Source organism: Oratosquilla oratoria, chromosome 6 (assembly GCF_046742065.1).
Source record: "Oratosquilla oratoria isolate Oo_2021 chromosome 6, ASM4674206v1, whole genome shotgun sequence".
In the NCBI taxonomy this organism is placed as follows: Eukaryota; Metazoa; Arthropoda; class Malacostraca; order Stomatopoda; family Squillidae; genus Oratosquilla; species Oratosquilla oratoria.
Window position 1 is genome coordinate 67,695,416 of NC_134782.1, and position 13,650 is coordinate 67,709,065.

The 13,650-nt window shown below is 45.4% G+C and overlaps 1 protein-coding gene across 18 annotated transcripts in view; it reads right to left on the reverse strand.

Moving 5' to 3' along the window:
- The window catches only part of tmod (tropomodulin), a 134,583-nt gene that overhangs the window by 76,564 nt on the left and 44,369 nt on the right, over positions 1–13,650 (reverse strand). The window lies entirely within an intron of this gene.

The following is a 13,650-nucleotide window of genomic DNA, read 5'->3' on the forward strand; positions in this document are numbered from 1 at the left end:
CACTGTGACAACTACAAACACAGTTCGTCGCTTAAATCCTGGAAGACGGAAGAACGGCAGGTGTATAAAAATAAAATAAAATAAATTAAAATAAAATAAATGATAATAAAATAAAAAAGTCGGGATTATTTTTAAACCTATTGCATTGCCACAAAATCATCGAAGATTAGCGTCGGCCACCCTTTCTGGACGGCGATTGAATGTAGAGCCCCGAGCCACCTAACACACGACCCCACCCGGACGTGACAGGATGGAGACGAAGTGACCCGTCGTCCAGAAAGGGTGGAGACTTGTGTGCTAAATTTACATGAAGAACTTCCCATGAACTTGTGTGCGCGATTGTACCTCACACTTCTTGGGATTTGGTCCCACACCTGTCTGCATCATTCATTCGTTTTAACTTTCGTCATTTAATCATGAATTACACCATCAGAAACAAATGTTGCAGATAAAGCTAAAGAACCATAACACACACACACACACACACACACACATGCATAGAGAGAGAGAGAGAGAGAGAGAGAGAGAGAGAGAAAGAGCAACGAAAGCACCAAATCTCTCTAAATCCCCGAATTCTCAAATAGCTGTGACCTACGCGGTTAGACAAAGAACAATCTAGATCTTGGACGGTTCTGCCCCTCCCCATCCCCATCCCCCTCCCCCCGGTGCACCATGACGAAGACGATCTAGGACGCACTAGAGCACCAATAAACCAATATCTAGGACAACCGACTACATAGTCCAATATACCCAAAATACACACATGTACAGTACATAAGGGCTGAAGGCGGCCCAAGAGGTCGAAATGTCCAGTTCTGATGAAGAAAAATCTATACACAAGCCTTCAAGCTTGCTACTATCCCCTCCACATAACACAATTTAATAATGATGATAATAATAATAATAATAATAATAATAATGAAAAATAGATAAATAATAACTCAATACAAACAACAACAAATGCATTGAAGGCCACACACAAAAGTCGTGAACCAAGACACATCCGAACATCAAATCGGACGGCACTGAAGGACCCGAGCTCCACTCGGCTCCATAGATCCTTCCACCCCCCACCCCCTCCTTTGCCTACTGTCCGCCCTCTTCATCCTAGCCCCCCACCCACCACCCTTAGCGGCAGGGCGCTCTGCCTGGCGCCAGGCGATTCTATCCATTTCCGCGGCACACACCGCCGTAGAGATGAGAGTAGTGGTGATGGCGGTGGTATTGGTGGTGGGAATGGTGGTGGTGGTCTGGTAGTGGTAGTAGTGGGAATGGTGGTGGTCTGGTAGTGGTAGTAGTGGGAATGGTGGTGGTCTGGTAGTGGTAGTAGTGGGAATGGTGGTGGTCTGGTAGTGGTAGTAGTGGGAATGGTGGTGTAGTGGTAGTAGTCGGAATGGTGGTGGTCTGGTAGTGGTAGTAGTGGGAATGGTGGTGGTGGTAGTGAGAACAGTGATGATGATGATGATGATGATGATGATGATGATGATGATGATGATGATGATGATGATGATGATGATGATGATGATGATGATGATGATGATGATGATGATGATGATGATGATGATGATGATGATGATGATGATGATGATGATGATGATGATGATGGTGGTGGTGATGGTGGTGATGATGATGATGATGGTGATGGTAACGGCGTTGATGATGGTGGAAGAGGTGAGGAGGATGGTAGGAAGCGTTCAAGTTTGAGTCGAGACGCCAAGGTTGAGGTGGGGTGCCAAGGTTGAGGTGAGAAGCCAAGGTTGAGGTGAGGTGCCAAGGGGAAAGAAGAACCCTTACCCCCCCAATACCAGAAGAACAAGAAAAAAAAAGAGAAAATGGAGAAGAGGACGCAGACGATGAAGAAGACAGAAAAGACGATGAAGACGAAGATGAAGAAAAAGAAAACGAAGAAGAAAAAAGACGAAGTCGAAGACGAAAAAAAAGACGAAGACGAAAAAATAGACGAAGACGAGGACGAAAAAAAAAAGAAGATGACGAGAACGAAAAAGAGGACGAAGACGAAAACGAGGACGAAAAAAGAAGACGGAAATGAAACAAGACGAAAACGAGGACAAGGACGAAAAAGACGAAGACGAAAAAGTCGAATAATAAAGACAAAACCATGAAGACGACGACGACGACGACGACGACGAGAACCATAAACCAACACGGGAGAGAAAAAAAAAAAAAAGTGGTCACATTCAATTTCCGTTACAGGTGTCGTCTAAGTGACACCTGTAAGAACATTTATGATGATAACAGGTATCAAATAGCACCTGCCTTTCTCTCTCTGTGTATACATATACGTACATAAAAATGTAGCACTACAATTACCAGGATAGAAGCGCCGGTAAACTATAGTCCATAGCAAAACCAACTTAAGAAGAAAACAGGGAAGAACTGGTTTACGAAGAGAGTGGTTAACGAATGGAATAGGCTTAGTAACTATGTAGTTAGTGCTGAAACTTCAAGGATATGGATGACAGGTGGCAAGGTATACGGAACTGCACAGTGTAGGCCTTATGGTATTTCGCAGTCTCCTCCATTCTTATGTTCTTAACTAAAGATCTGTCCATCAGCTAAATATCAAATTAACAAATTAATAAACAAATAGTATAAAAATAATAAGATTTATCACCAAATTAATAGTGCTTCCCCAAAGCCCCACTTACCCCCCTTTATTCTAGTGACGTCATCAGCGCCCCCCCCCACCCTTCAATGACCTCAAACAAACCCCCTTCCCGCCCCCGGGCCCCCCTCGAGCTTTCAACCATCCATCAACTTATCAATCCTTCTTGCGCATCACATTCCCCCCACCCCGGCGTACAAAGACATCTTGAAGCCTTCAAGGTTAACCTTGAACACTACAGAGACGTCTTCGGTCGGCCGTTAGGTGTGTGTGTGTGGGGTGGGGGGGTTATTAGGAAATAAAATATAAAAAAACACCAGGTTCTGTCAATCATCAAATAGTAATTCTTGTTCGTAGAGCGCATTCTTGTATTTCAATATTATTAGTATTATCATTATCATCTTCGTTATTGTTATTATTTCGTTGTTATTATTTATTATTATTAATACTATTATTGTCCATCCCCTAGGCCATAAGGTAGTGAAAATAAATAAAATTATAAATAAGAGAAAATAATCGTCTCAAGTGGGCCAAAAGAAAACAGACGTATTAGGCCCATTTTCAAGACATTAAAATACCTCAAGATTTACAGGACTCGAACGCTCTTTTGTATATTTCGTCCAATATGTCACCAGACGATTTTATTCAGCTGGGGGACGCCATTCCGCTGTGAGGATCAACCGTCAGAGTCACCAAAATAAATTTAGATTTACTTTGCGGACTCGAACGGGGAGGCGACCCAAACATCGGCCTGTCGTCAGGCTATTTCCCACACCCAAGAAGTGGGAAGTGAAAAACCCCTGGCCTCCCCGCCTGGCTAGGGCTGTCTGGAACCAACGCAAAAAGCAGGCAGCGGGTCCCGGGTATCGAACTCACGAGTTCGACAAGGTATCCACTGGGCTACCGCGCGCCCCACAATGGGCAAGGATTGTCAGGGCGGAGGGAAGATGGTCAAGGTGCGGCAGGAAAGGTCAAGCTAAGGTCAAGCTAAGGTCACGATGCCGCGAGGAAGACGATACGTTCCAGCTGCCGGAGATGACCAAAGACCGCGAGTAAAAAAGAATAATAATAAAGTAAAATAAATAATAAATAACAAATAATATAAAAAAATATAATTATATTTGGCAGAAAGGTCAATATTGGCATAAAGGCCAGAAATGAAAAGACAGTTTATGGTGAAGAGGCTCATCGTGCTGCATCAGTAGGAATCCTTTCCGGCAAACCCCGTCACTTTCAATTTTTAGTCTGGCTAACATTTGATCATTTTTTAGAGAGAGAGAGAGAGAGAGAGGGGATAGGGGAAGAGAGAGAGAGGATAGGGGAAGAGAGAGAGAGAGAGAGAGAGAGAGAGAGAGAGAGAGAGAGAGAGAGAGGGAGAGAGAGGGGATAGGGAAAGAGAGGGGATAGGGAAAGAGAGGGGATAGGGAGAGAGAGGGGATAGGGAGAGAGAGGGGATAGGGAGAGAGAGAGGATAGGGAGAGAGAGAGGATAGGGAGAGAGAGAGGATAGGGAGAGAGAGAGGATAGGGAGAGAGAGAGGATAGGGAGAGAGAGAGGATAGGGAGAGAGAGAGGATAGGGAGAGAGAGAGGATAGGGAGAGAGAGAGAGAGAGAGAGAGAGAGAGAGAGAGAGAGAGAGAGAGAGAGAGAGAGAGAGAGAGAGAGAGAGAGAAATAGGGGGGGTGAGAGATATGGAGGAGAGAGACAGAGAAGTTGAGGCAAAGGACGGCCAGTAAGATGGGTCAAGATTGTCGACGGAGAAGGACCGGGCGCCAGACGCACCGGGTGCCAAAATGGGGGAGGGGAGGGGGAAGGGGGGGCGAGAAGGGCAGATAAGGGGGGGCACACCGGTGCCAAAGACGAAACATGTGGGGACGGGGCATGGGGGGGGAGGGTGGAAGATGAGGAGAAGGAAGGAGGAGGAGGAGGAGAATGAAAAACAAGAGGGAAAGATGATGGCCGGACGTGGCCGGGAAGAGATGATGATTGCACTATTTATCTTGTACTTATTTCTTAAATTATCTATTCATTTCTCCCATTGAAGCACTGAAGAAATTGCCGTGTGCGATCCGGGCGAATATACAGTATGTGTATATATATATATTATATATATATATATATTATATATATATACATATATTTTTTTTTCCTGACCCAAATACTTTAGATTCCTCACTGGATCACTCTCCTAATTTATTCTCTCTAGGCCTAACCTAATCTGACCTAAATTCCCAAAACTTCTGAAGATAAATATACAAACAAGAATAAATAAATATGTACATAGCTAAGTAGACAAGAAGCACAAAATGCTAGTCAATGCTTTGGTGTGGGGCGTCAGCCAAATAAAATAATAACAAAATTAACAACAATAATACAAATAATAATAATAATAATAATAATAATAATAATAATATTGATAAATAAAAACACCATCCCACTCCTTCGAAGTGGGAAGTGAGAAACCCCCGGAAGGGTAAGCCTTGTCAATTGCGGCCAAGCCGCTGGATTCTTTAGGCCGACGTTTGGGTCGCCTCCCCGGTTGGGCAAGGCTGTCGGGAACCAACGCAAGAAGCCCGCAGCGGGTCCCGGGTATCGAACTCAGGACCACCTGCTCGCGAATTTGAGAACGTCTCCACCGGGCTACCGCTCCCCCCCCCCCACAATAACAAAAAAATAAATAAATAAATAAAAAGAAGAAAGGCAATGTCAACTTCACGAAGAAGACAGAACCGTGTGAGACACAATCGTTCACTAAGCTTCTAGGCTGCGTCGGAATGCGCCGGATTATGAATTAATGCGTCGGATTATGTCGAACAATGTCGGACTGCGAGGGATTACGAATTATTCCGACGTCTGACAAGGATAAATAAATGAATAAATAAACAAAAGAATTAAAAAAAAATCCTCCGCCCTCACAAGGTTAACATTTACTGACGACAATCATATTCTCAATATTCCCCGTACTTGACAACAATGACCTTGAGGGTGCTTTCTCGACATCAACCAAGATTTCTCTACTAGACATCTTTCTAGAACGCCTGGCACGAGGGTGGCATGGCCACCAGATTTTAGTATGATCATCGCCTGAGGATTCTATTCAGCTGATGGGGTAACCTGGGGCGCAAATGGGTCAAAGAGCAAATAAGCACACACGCGCACACAAAGACTGTGTGCGCGCGCGTGTGTGTGTGTGTGTGTGTGTGTGTGTGTGTGTGTGTGTGTGTGTGTGTGTGTGTGTGTGTGTGTGTGTGTGTGTGTGTGTGTGTGTGTGTGTGTGTCGGTAATTGACAAGAGTACAAATCCTATATAACGTTAGAGAGTGATGAGGGAGGAGAAGGAAGATCGTGGACAGGGGGGAAGAGGAGGGGGGGAAAGATAATGAAGGATGACGGGGTGCTACGGGGAAACCGTGTCACGCGTGGCCAAGAGTGCCACGGGGAAACTGCCACCACATCGAAGACTAAAGACGGCACAGATTCTTCTGTCCCGCTGTCACGATGGAAACACACACACAAAGGGAGAGGGAGAGAGAGAAGGGGGGAAGAGAGAGAGAGAGAGAGAGAGAGAGAGAGAGAGAGAGAGAGAGAGAGAGAGAGAGAGAGAGAGAGAGAGAGAGAGAGAGAGAGAGAGAGAGAGAGAGAGAGAGAGAGAGAGAGAGAGAGAGAGAGAGAGAGAGAGAGAGAGAGAGAGAGAGAGAGAGAGAGAGAGAGAGAGAGAGAGAGAGAGAGAGAGAGAGAGAGAGAGAGAGAGAGAGAGAGAGAGAGAGAGAGGCTTCGCATTCTGTGTCATGGGTGCCATGCAGCCTTCATCAATTAACACCACAGGAGAGTCACCCACCATGAGAGTATGGATGGTGTACAATGATCAACAAATAAACAAATTAATAAATAATCAAATAAACAAGTAAATAAAACATGCTAATGAATAAAAACAAGTACAAATGGATATAAAAAAGAAACAAATTAGGTCCTAAGCAATTTCATTCACAAACAAGAGGAATAATTAGATCACAATTAGACATAATATATTAGGTTATATAAGGCTTAAAACAGATCAGGGCTCTGGGGCATGAGGAAGGGGCTATCCTGTGTGAAAGAGACCAAAGACAGACAGACAGACAGACAGACAGCTATAGAGGGCCGCTGCCAGGCCAGGCCGGCGGCTCGTAGAGGGGGGAGTGGTGATGATAGTAGAGATGGTAGTGGTCAGAGTGGACTAGTAGTAGTATTAGTTGTTGTAGTGATGGTAGTTGTAGTGGTGGTAGTAGTAGTAGCAGTAGTAGTAATAGTGTTGTAAGGAGGCGGATTATGCTGAAAGAATGGGTGGAGGAAGAGGAGCAGTAGTAGTAATTGTACTAGCAGTAGCAAGAGTAGTAGTATAGCAATAATAGTAGTAGTAGTAATAATAGTGTAGGTATAGTAATAATAGTAGTAGTATTAATAATAGTGGAAATGGTGGTGGTAATAATGGAGATGATGGCGGTGGTGGTGGTGGCAGCATCTACCGGCGGGGCGAAGTTGGCAACGGCCGCGCTAAATATATCCTGCGGAGCCCGCAACCAGCAGCAAGAGGCAGCAACCAGCAGCAGGACGACGCAAGCCTCCTTCTCCTCCTCTTCCTCCACTTTCTTCTTCGCCTCCTCTTCTCTTCCTCCTCCTCATCCTCCTTTTCCTCTTCTTCCTCATCTTCCTTCTCCATCCTTCTAACATTCCCTTGATCGTTGTCACTCTATTGTGATTTTGTTGCTGTTACACGCTCAACGAAGCAGTTAGGCATGACTGTCCCTTCCTGCCGCCGCTCCCTCAAGCAACGATCTCTCTCCAACAGCTGCCCACCACCACGAGTACAAGAGACTTGTTCAAATGTGTGACATTAGAAAAAAAAAACACAAATCAATAATTCAGACAATGAACAATCTCTTCTCTCTCTATCTCCATTAATCTCTTTTACTAAGATTTCATTAACTTCGGGATTCGAACGTGGGCCACCTCAACCTCGACTTAAAAGACTACCTTTAAACTCATTATTCCCCTCCTTACCTCCTCCACCATCTCTCACGTCCCCTCCAGGTCAGTGACCGGAAATGTAAGGTCACCAACCTCAGGTTCCCGCGCATGCGCGCGCGCTGTGGGTAACCACGCACTTCAAGCAAATCGTGTGTGTATGTGTGTGTGTGTGTGTGTGTGTGTGTGTGTGTGTGTGTGTGTGTGTGTGTGTGTGTGTGTGTGTGTGTGTGTGTGTGTGTGTGTCTGAAAAACCGAAACGCTCCAATTCACACAGTGCCAGGCGACAGTGCCACAAGTGCCGACAGCAAACAGGTAAGCGTACCATGCAGGAGCACGCACACACACACACACACACAGGAAAATCCGACGCCATGGAATGAGATAAGAAAATAAATTAAAATAAAATAATTACAAGAACAAATAAAGACTAGATGCAGAGTAAACAGAATGAAATAAAAAACGAATAAATAAAACACTAGTCGTGATTTTGTGCACTATAGTGTCTGGGCCTCTCGCCTCCGCGTGACGTCACGGAAGCCTCCTCCTCTGGCAGCTCCGGCACATGACGACCGGATGCCGCCATTAATAATAAATCACAAATAAAAAGAACTCCAGCTCGCCAAGATGGCCGCCGCCCCCACCCCCTTTCGGTGCCGTCCTTCCTAAGTTGGTCCGTCACCTACAGCCCCCTCTTCTTCCTCCTTCTGCAGGCGCGAGGACCTCCCACGACCACGTGGCATGGGTGTCGGGTTACTGTCAAGTATCACAACAGTGTCTCGGGTTTTTCACTTTCTTTTTTTTGGGGGGGTGGGGGGCTGCCCCCAAGTCGAATTCTTCGGATCCAATCCAAGACCTATGCGTGTTTGGTGCTCATTTATAGACCTATTTTCTCCCTTTTATCTTATCTATTCGTTTGTTTATTATCTTAAGTCTACTTTCTCGTTGGTCTCAGGTTGGGTTAGTTGGATCTTGATTCGAGATATACTGTGATTCAGAACATACAGGCACTCAGGTGCCATAAACCGGAAGCCATGATGCCATGAGCATTCCTCCTTTCCTGTATACTATAATCAGGTAAACGCACTATACATTTAAGGAGGCACTTACACACTGAAACCATGCCTAATATCGTGTCCATCATGTTTATTTCATGATCTTTCGCCCAGTGATTCGCATTGTTTCGCTAAGAATACGAACGATACAATACATTTCGCACACTCGCCAAGAGGTCACAACTTAGTTCGTATCTCTAAAAAACATGTATACATGCAATTAAGTAAACACACACACACGTACACACACACTAAGAAAAATACGATAAATCTCAAGGCATAGAAGACATATATATATATATATATATATATATATATATATATATATATATATACATACATATATATATATATTAGGGGGTCGTCAACCTGACGGCTTCCCCATACCCACCCCCTTAGGGGGCGTCAGTAATTAACAAAAAGGGGGGGAGTGGACCTTACGAGAAAGAATACTAATTTGCGTAAACATTCCCACCACTTGACAATAAAGCTAGTACACACACACATTTCCTAATTTCTTCCTTCCGAACACCGGGCAATTTATATACTTGTAGAGTATTGACGTTTCTGTAAACATCCACGTGACTCGACAATAAAACTGGTAAATAAACATATTGCCTAGTCTCTCCCTTTCGATGGCCAACCCGTTTAATCCTTTATTTATCGAGTATTGTTAGATACTTGTAATCTTCTGTACATATCTCCCATCATGCTCCTTCCCAAGTCACGTGTACCATGCAGCCACGTCACGTGGCCGTCACACGCGCCCTCGTCACGTGCAGCCCACGCCACTTCCCCCCCAAAAGGAAGATGTTGATGGAGGAAAAAGGGTCTGAGGCGGCGGGAGGGGAGGGGGAAGGGGGGAAGGGGGAATGAGGGGAGGGGGAAGGGGGAAGGGGGGAATGGGGCTCGGGAGCACCTAACGAGAGTAGAGAGCCTCTTCACACGAGGGGAAGACAGGTTGGATCAACAGAGCACACTTAGGGAGGAGGAATAGAAGGAGGAGGAGACTGAAGGAATGGAGAGGGAGGAGAATATCTTCACATTAAGACAAGGAAGGAGCTCTCGCTCTCTCTCTCGAAAAGAAGAGAGGGGGGTGCACAAAAGAAAAGGGGCAGAAGCGAAATCGACAAAAGTTCCCAAGTGGAGAAGGCAAGAGGAGGGAGGGAGGGGGAGTAAGGAGAAGGAGGAGGAGGAGGGAGGAGGAGGAAGAGGCCTATTAAATATGGGTATAAGAATGAAATCGACAAAGCCAGCCACCAGGTCAAAGACGCAGGCAAAAATGGATAACAATTGATAAACAAATAAACTAACTACCACAAACAAAAAGAAAAAAATAAGTTTTCCCTATGAAGAACATGACGTCATATCGTTTCTGCCGCAGTTCCTGGTGACGTCATATAGTTTCTCCCGAGCTTCCTGATGACGTCACCATATCTCCCGCGCTTCCTGAGTGATGTCATCATTTCTCCAGCGCTCCCTGGTGACGTTATATCGTTTCTCCCGCGCTACCTGATGACGTCAGGAATTTAGTTTCTTTTCCAAAAGGTAACACAGCACGTCTGACGTGTATGACCCAGCGCGTCATTGACACTCGAATGACCTGACACGCTCAGCCGGGTCACAGTTTGTGTGTGTGTGTGTGTGTGTGTGTGTGTGCGCGCGCGCTTAAGCACTGTCTTTGATCACGTGTTGGACTCGTGATCGACAGCTAATACCCTTCCAAATGAGATTACAGGGCTCATATTTGGCTTGACCTATGGGCAACACACACACAGAGGTCCTTGCCCACCAGAGCTGGAGTGCCGGCTAGCAGTGCCGAGATGCTTTTCAGCCGTCGGACAGGGACCGAACCCTGACCAATGAGTTAGCAGAGTGACCCACGCTCCCACGGAGGCCTCGTCACTCCACCACCTGGTGGGACAAAACCTACCACCAACACCACCTTGCAGATGGTGGACGGGAACCAGCTGACAATCAAGTCGATCAGACAGGTGGAGGGGTCGCCGAAGTAGCCTTTTCGTCAAGGTCCTGCTGCCTTACCACCTGTCATGGCCACCCCTAGACTATCCACCATCTGTCATGGCACTATATGACAGTACCAGACCATCTGTGCACTTGTTCTGGCTGTCGCCAGGCGATTTTATTCACCCAAGGGTATTTTTATGTAACACGCTGATCCGACCATCTCCCTAGCCTGACCACCTGTACTGTACGCAGACGGCTTCACCACCTGCACCAGATATACCTGACCATCTGTATCCGTTGCTGGGGGCTTTACCACCTGCAATAGCCGAGCCACCTGTGCCAATTGTACCGAACCATCTATACACTTTCTTCTGGTCAACATCCAACCAGTTTATTCTACTGGACACCAACTTGTGGCGAGTGAAGACAGGGGGAGGAGAGGAAGAATAGGAAGAAGAGGGAGGGAGACAGGAGGAAGGATATGAGAAAGGGAGGAGGAAGTGATATGCGAAGAGAACGAAGAGGAGGAGGAAGAGGTGGGTAGGACTGCGCTATCAAGACCTTGGGATGAAGCAAATCTCTCTCTCTCTCTCTCTCTCTCGCCGTTGCCGTTCAACCTTGAGCCTGCGAGGCGACCCCGACCTTCGACCCCGCCCCCCACCCCCCGAGTCCGAAAGGACAGCTGGTCGAGCAGCTGGAGCAGCAGCTGGACACTTTCCCCCCGCAGACCCACATGCTACGCAAGCAACTGATGTGAAGAAATCATTATTACTCTTTTGCAATATATTTTTTCTACTATATCCACACGCGCGCTTATACACACACAAATAATAACTACACACAGCATGTGCGTGTGTTTGTGTGTGATTGTGTGTGTGTGTGTGTGTGTTTCACCATGGTCCTAGATCACGTGTTGGACTCGTGATCGACAGTTATTTCCCTCCCGGAAGTGAGCTCAGAGCTCATAAATGGCCGATCTATAGTTAATGCTGTGACCTTACACGCACACACACACCCAACTCCCCGCCCACGAGTTGGAGTAACGACCCGCAGCGCAGCGATACTGAAATTATTTCAGCCCTAGGCGGGATTCGAACCCGGACCTCCGTAGTGGCAGCCGGGAACTCTACCAACTGTGTGTGTGTGTGTGTGTGTGTACGCTTTAAACCTCATCAGGTATTAAATACTGTGATGTGAAGGAGTGCCTGCTGTCAGCGACAAATCCAATTAGCCCCAACGTTATGCCACGAAGGCGACATGGCCACCGGGGTGGTGGGGCGAGGAAGATGAAGAGGAAGATAAGGAAGAGGAATAGGAAGAAGAGATGAGGAAGAGGACAATGAATAGATGGGAGGAGTTAGATGAGGATGAGAAGAAACATGAAGAAGATGAGGAGGAGGTGGAGGAGGAGGAGGTCAAAGGAGGAGGAGGAAAAAGAATAACTGAAAGGTGAGGCGAGGGTTGAAGAGAAGACAGAAAGGGAAGAAGAGGAAGAGAAATGTGGAGAAGAGGACGAGGGAGAACTGGGAACTTGGAGAGATTAAGGAGGAAGAGAAAAGTGGGAGAAGGAGCAATAGGCAAGCCACTATAAAATGAAAATCAACATACCGTTACTTGTCACGAAACAAACATAAAAGACAATGTCCTTCTTCGAGACGTGTGTGTGTGTGTGTGTGTGTGTGTGTGTGTGTGTGTGTGTGTGTGTGTGTGCGCGCGTGTTTACTCTTAATCAAGAGGCCTGATTTATAAGCCTATCAGCACTGCCCTATCCACGTGGGACAATATTAATGCGGCCATATTAAGACTTCCGTGTCCCAAATCTTTTAGCCCTACCACTGGCGCCCATCTCTCCAAACGCTTTCCTCTCAGACAAGGACGACATATGGCTTTATTCTGTCTATCACCAGGCGATTCCACTCGGTGAAGGAAGTCCCCAAGCAGTGAAGGTTACAGACTATATTGTGTATTACAATGCACACACCCCACTACCGATTTTCTTTCGACAGGAGGAGGGGGAATGGGAGGGGGTATTTTGGTCACTCCCTGTAACAATCCCCATTAGTGCTGGGCAAATACCGCTAATCTCAGTACCGGAATTACCGGTAGTTTACCGGTAAAAGACTCGTGAGGTAGTAGTCGCCTTTAAGACTTAAATCTTTAAACAAATTTCATCCTACTATGGTGTGTAGTCACAACCCCATTGCATATTCTGTATATTGAAATAAAGTAAAAATTTCGATAGCCAGTTCTATTTTGTTTACGATATTGTGTTTATGGAGATATCTGGCAACTCCTCCCACCAATCGGAAGCAAGCTATGATTCTCAACAGTAAACACATGATTTTGAATTTTATAGATATCAGTGCGTTATCAAACAGTATCCAGCCTTCCAGTTTAACTGTCTCTCCTGAAAAAATCAATGTTTTTGTCCTTTAATAAGCTATATGTCTGGTTCTATTTTACATATTATTTTGATTGTTATGTCATTGTAAAGGGAAAAAGTCATACTTTAATTGGTGCTACTTTAGTATGCTATCTACCGCGCAAGTGAGTGAAAGGAGGGTGTCTGAGGGTGGGTATGGTGTATAAACTTTTGTCCGCCTCTGCATGCATGGGTCTATGTTTGGAGGGTGCATGTGGGAGTGGGAGTTTTGTTAATACACACACATACACATATAAAGCTTTGACTAAATTGTAATAAATGTTTTCTTAAAAACTAACCTAAACTGACTAATTTGTAATAGATGTTTTCCTAAAAACTGCTTTTAATGTTCCCTTGTTTTAATACTTATTTCATACAAATTAGCCCAGCACGTGATCCAAAGACCAAGGTGAATACTCAAGGATATATTAGATTTCATTGTTAGCATATTTTTTATTTATTTCCTCAATTATCTTTTCATACAAATTAGTTCATATTCTTATTTAGAAACAGAAGCATATTGGCATTTTCATCACTAGCATATATATATATATATATATGATTTCAAGAAATCTAC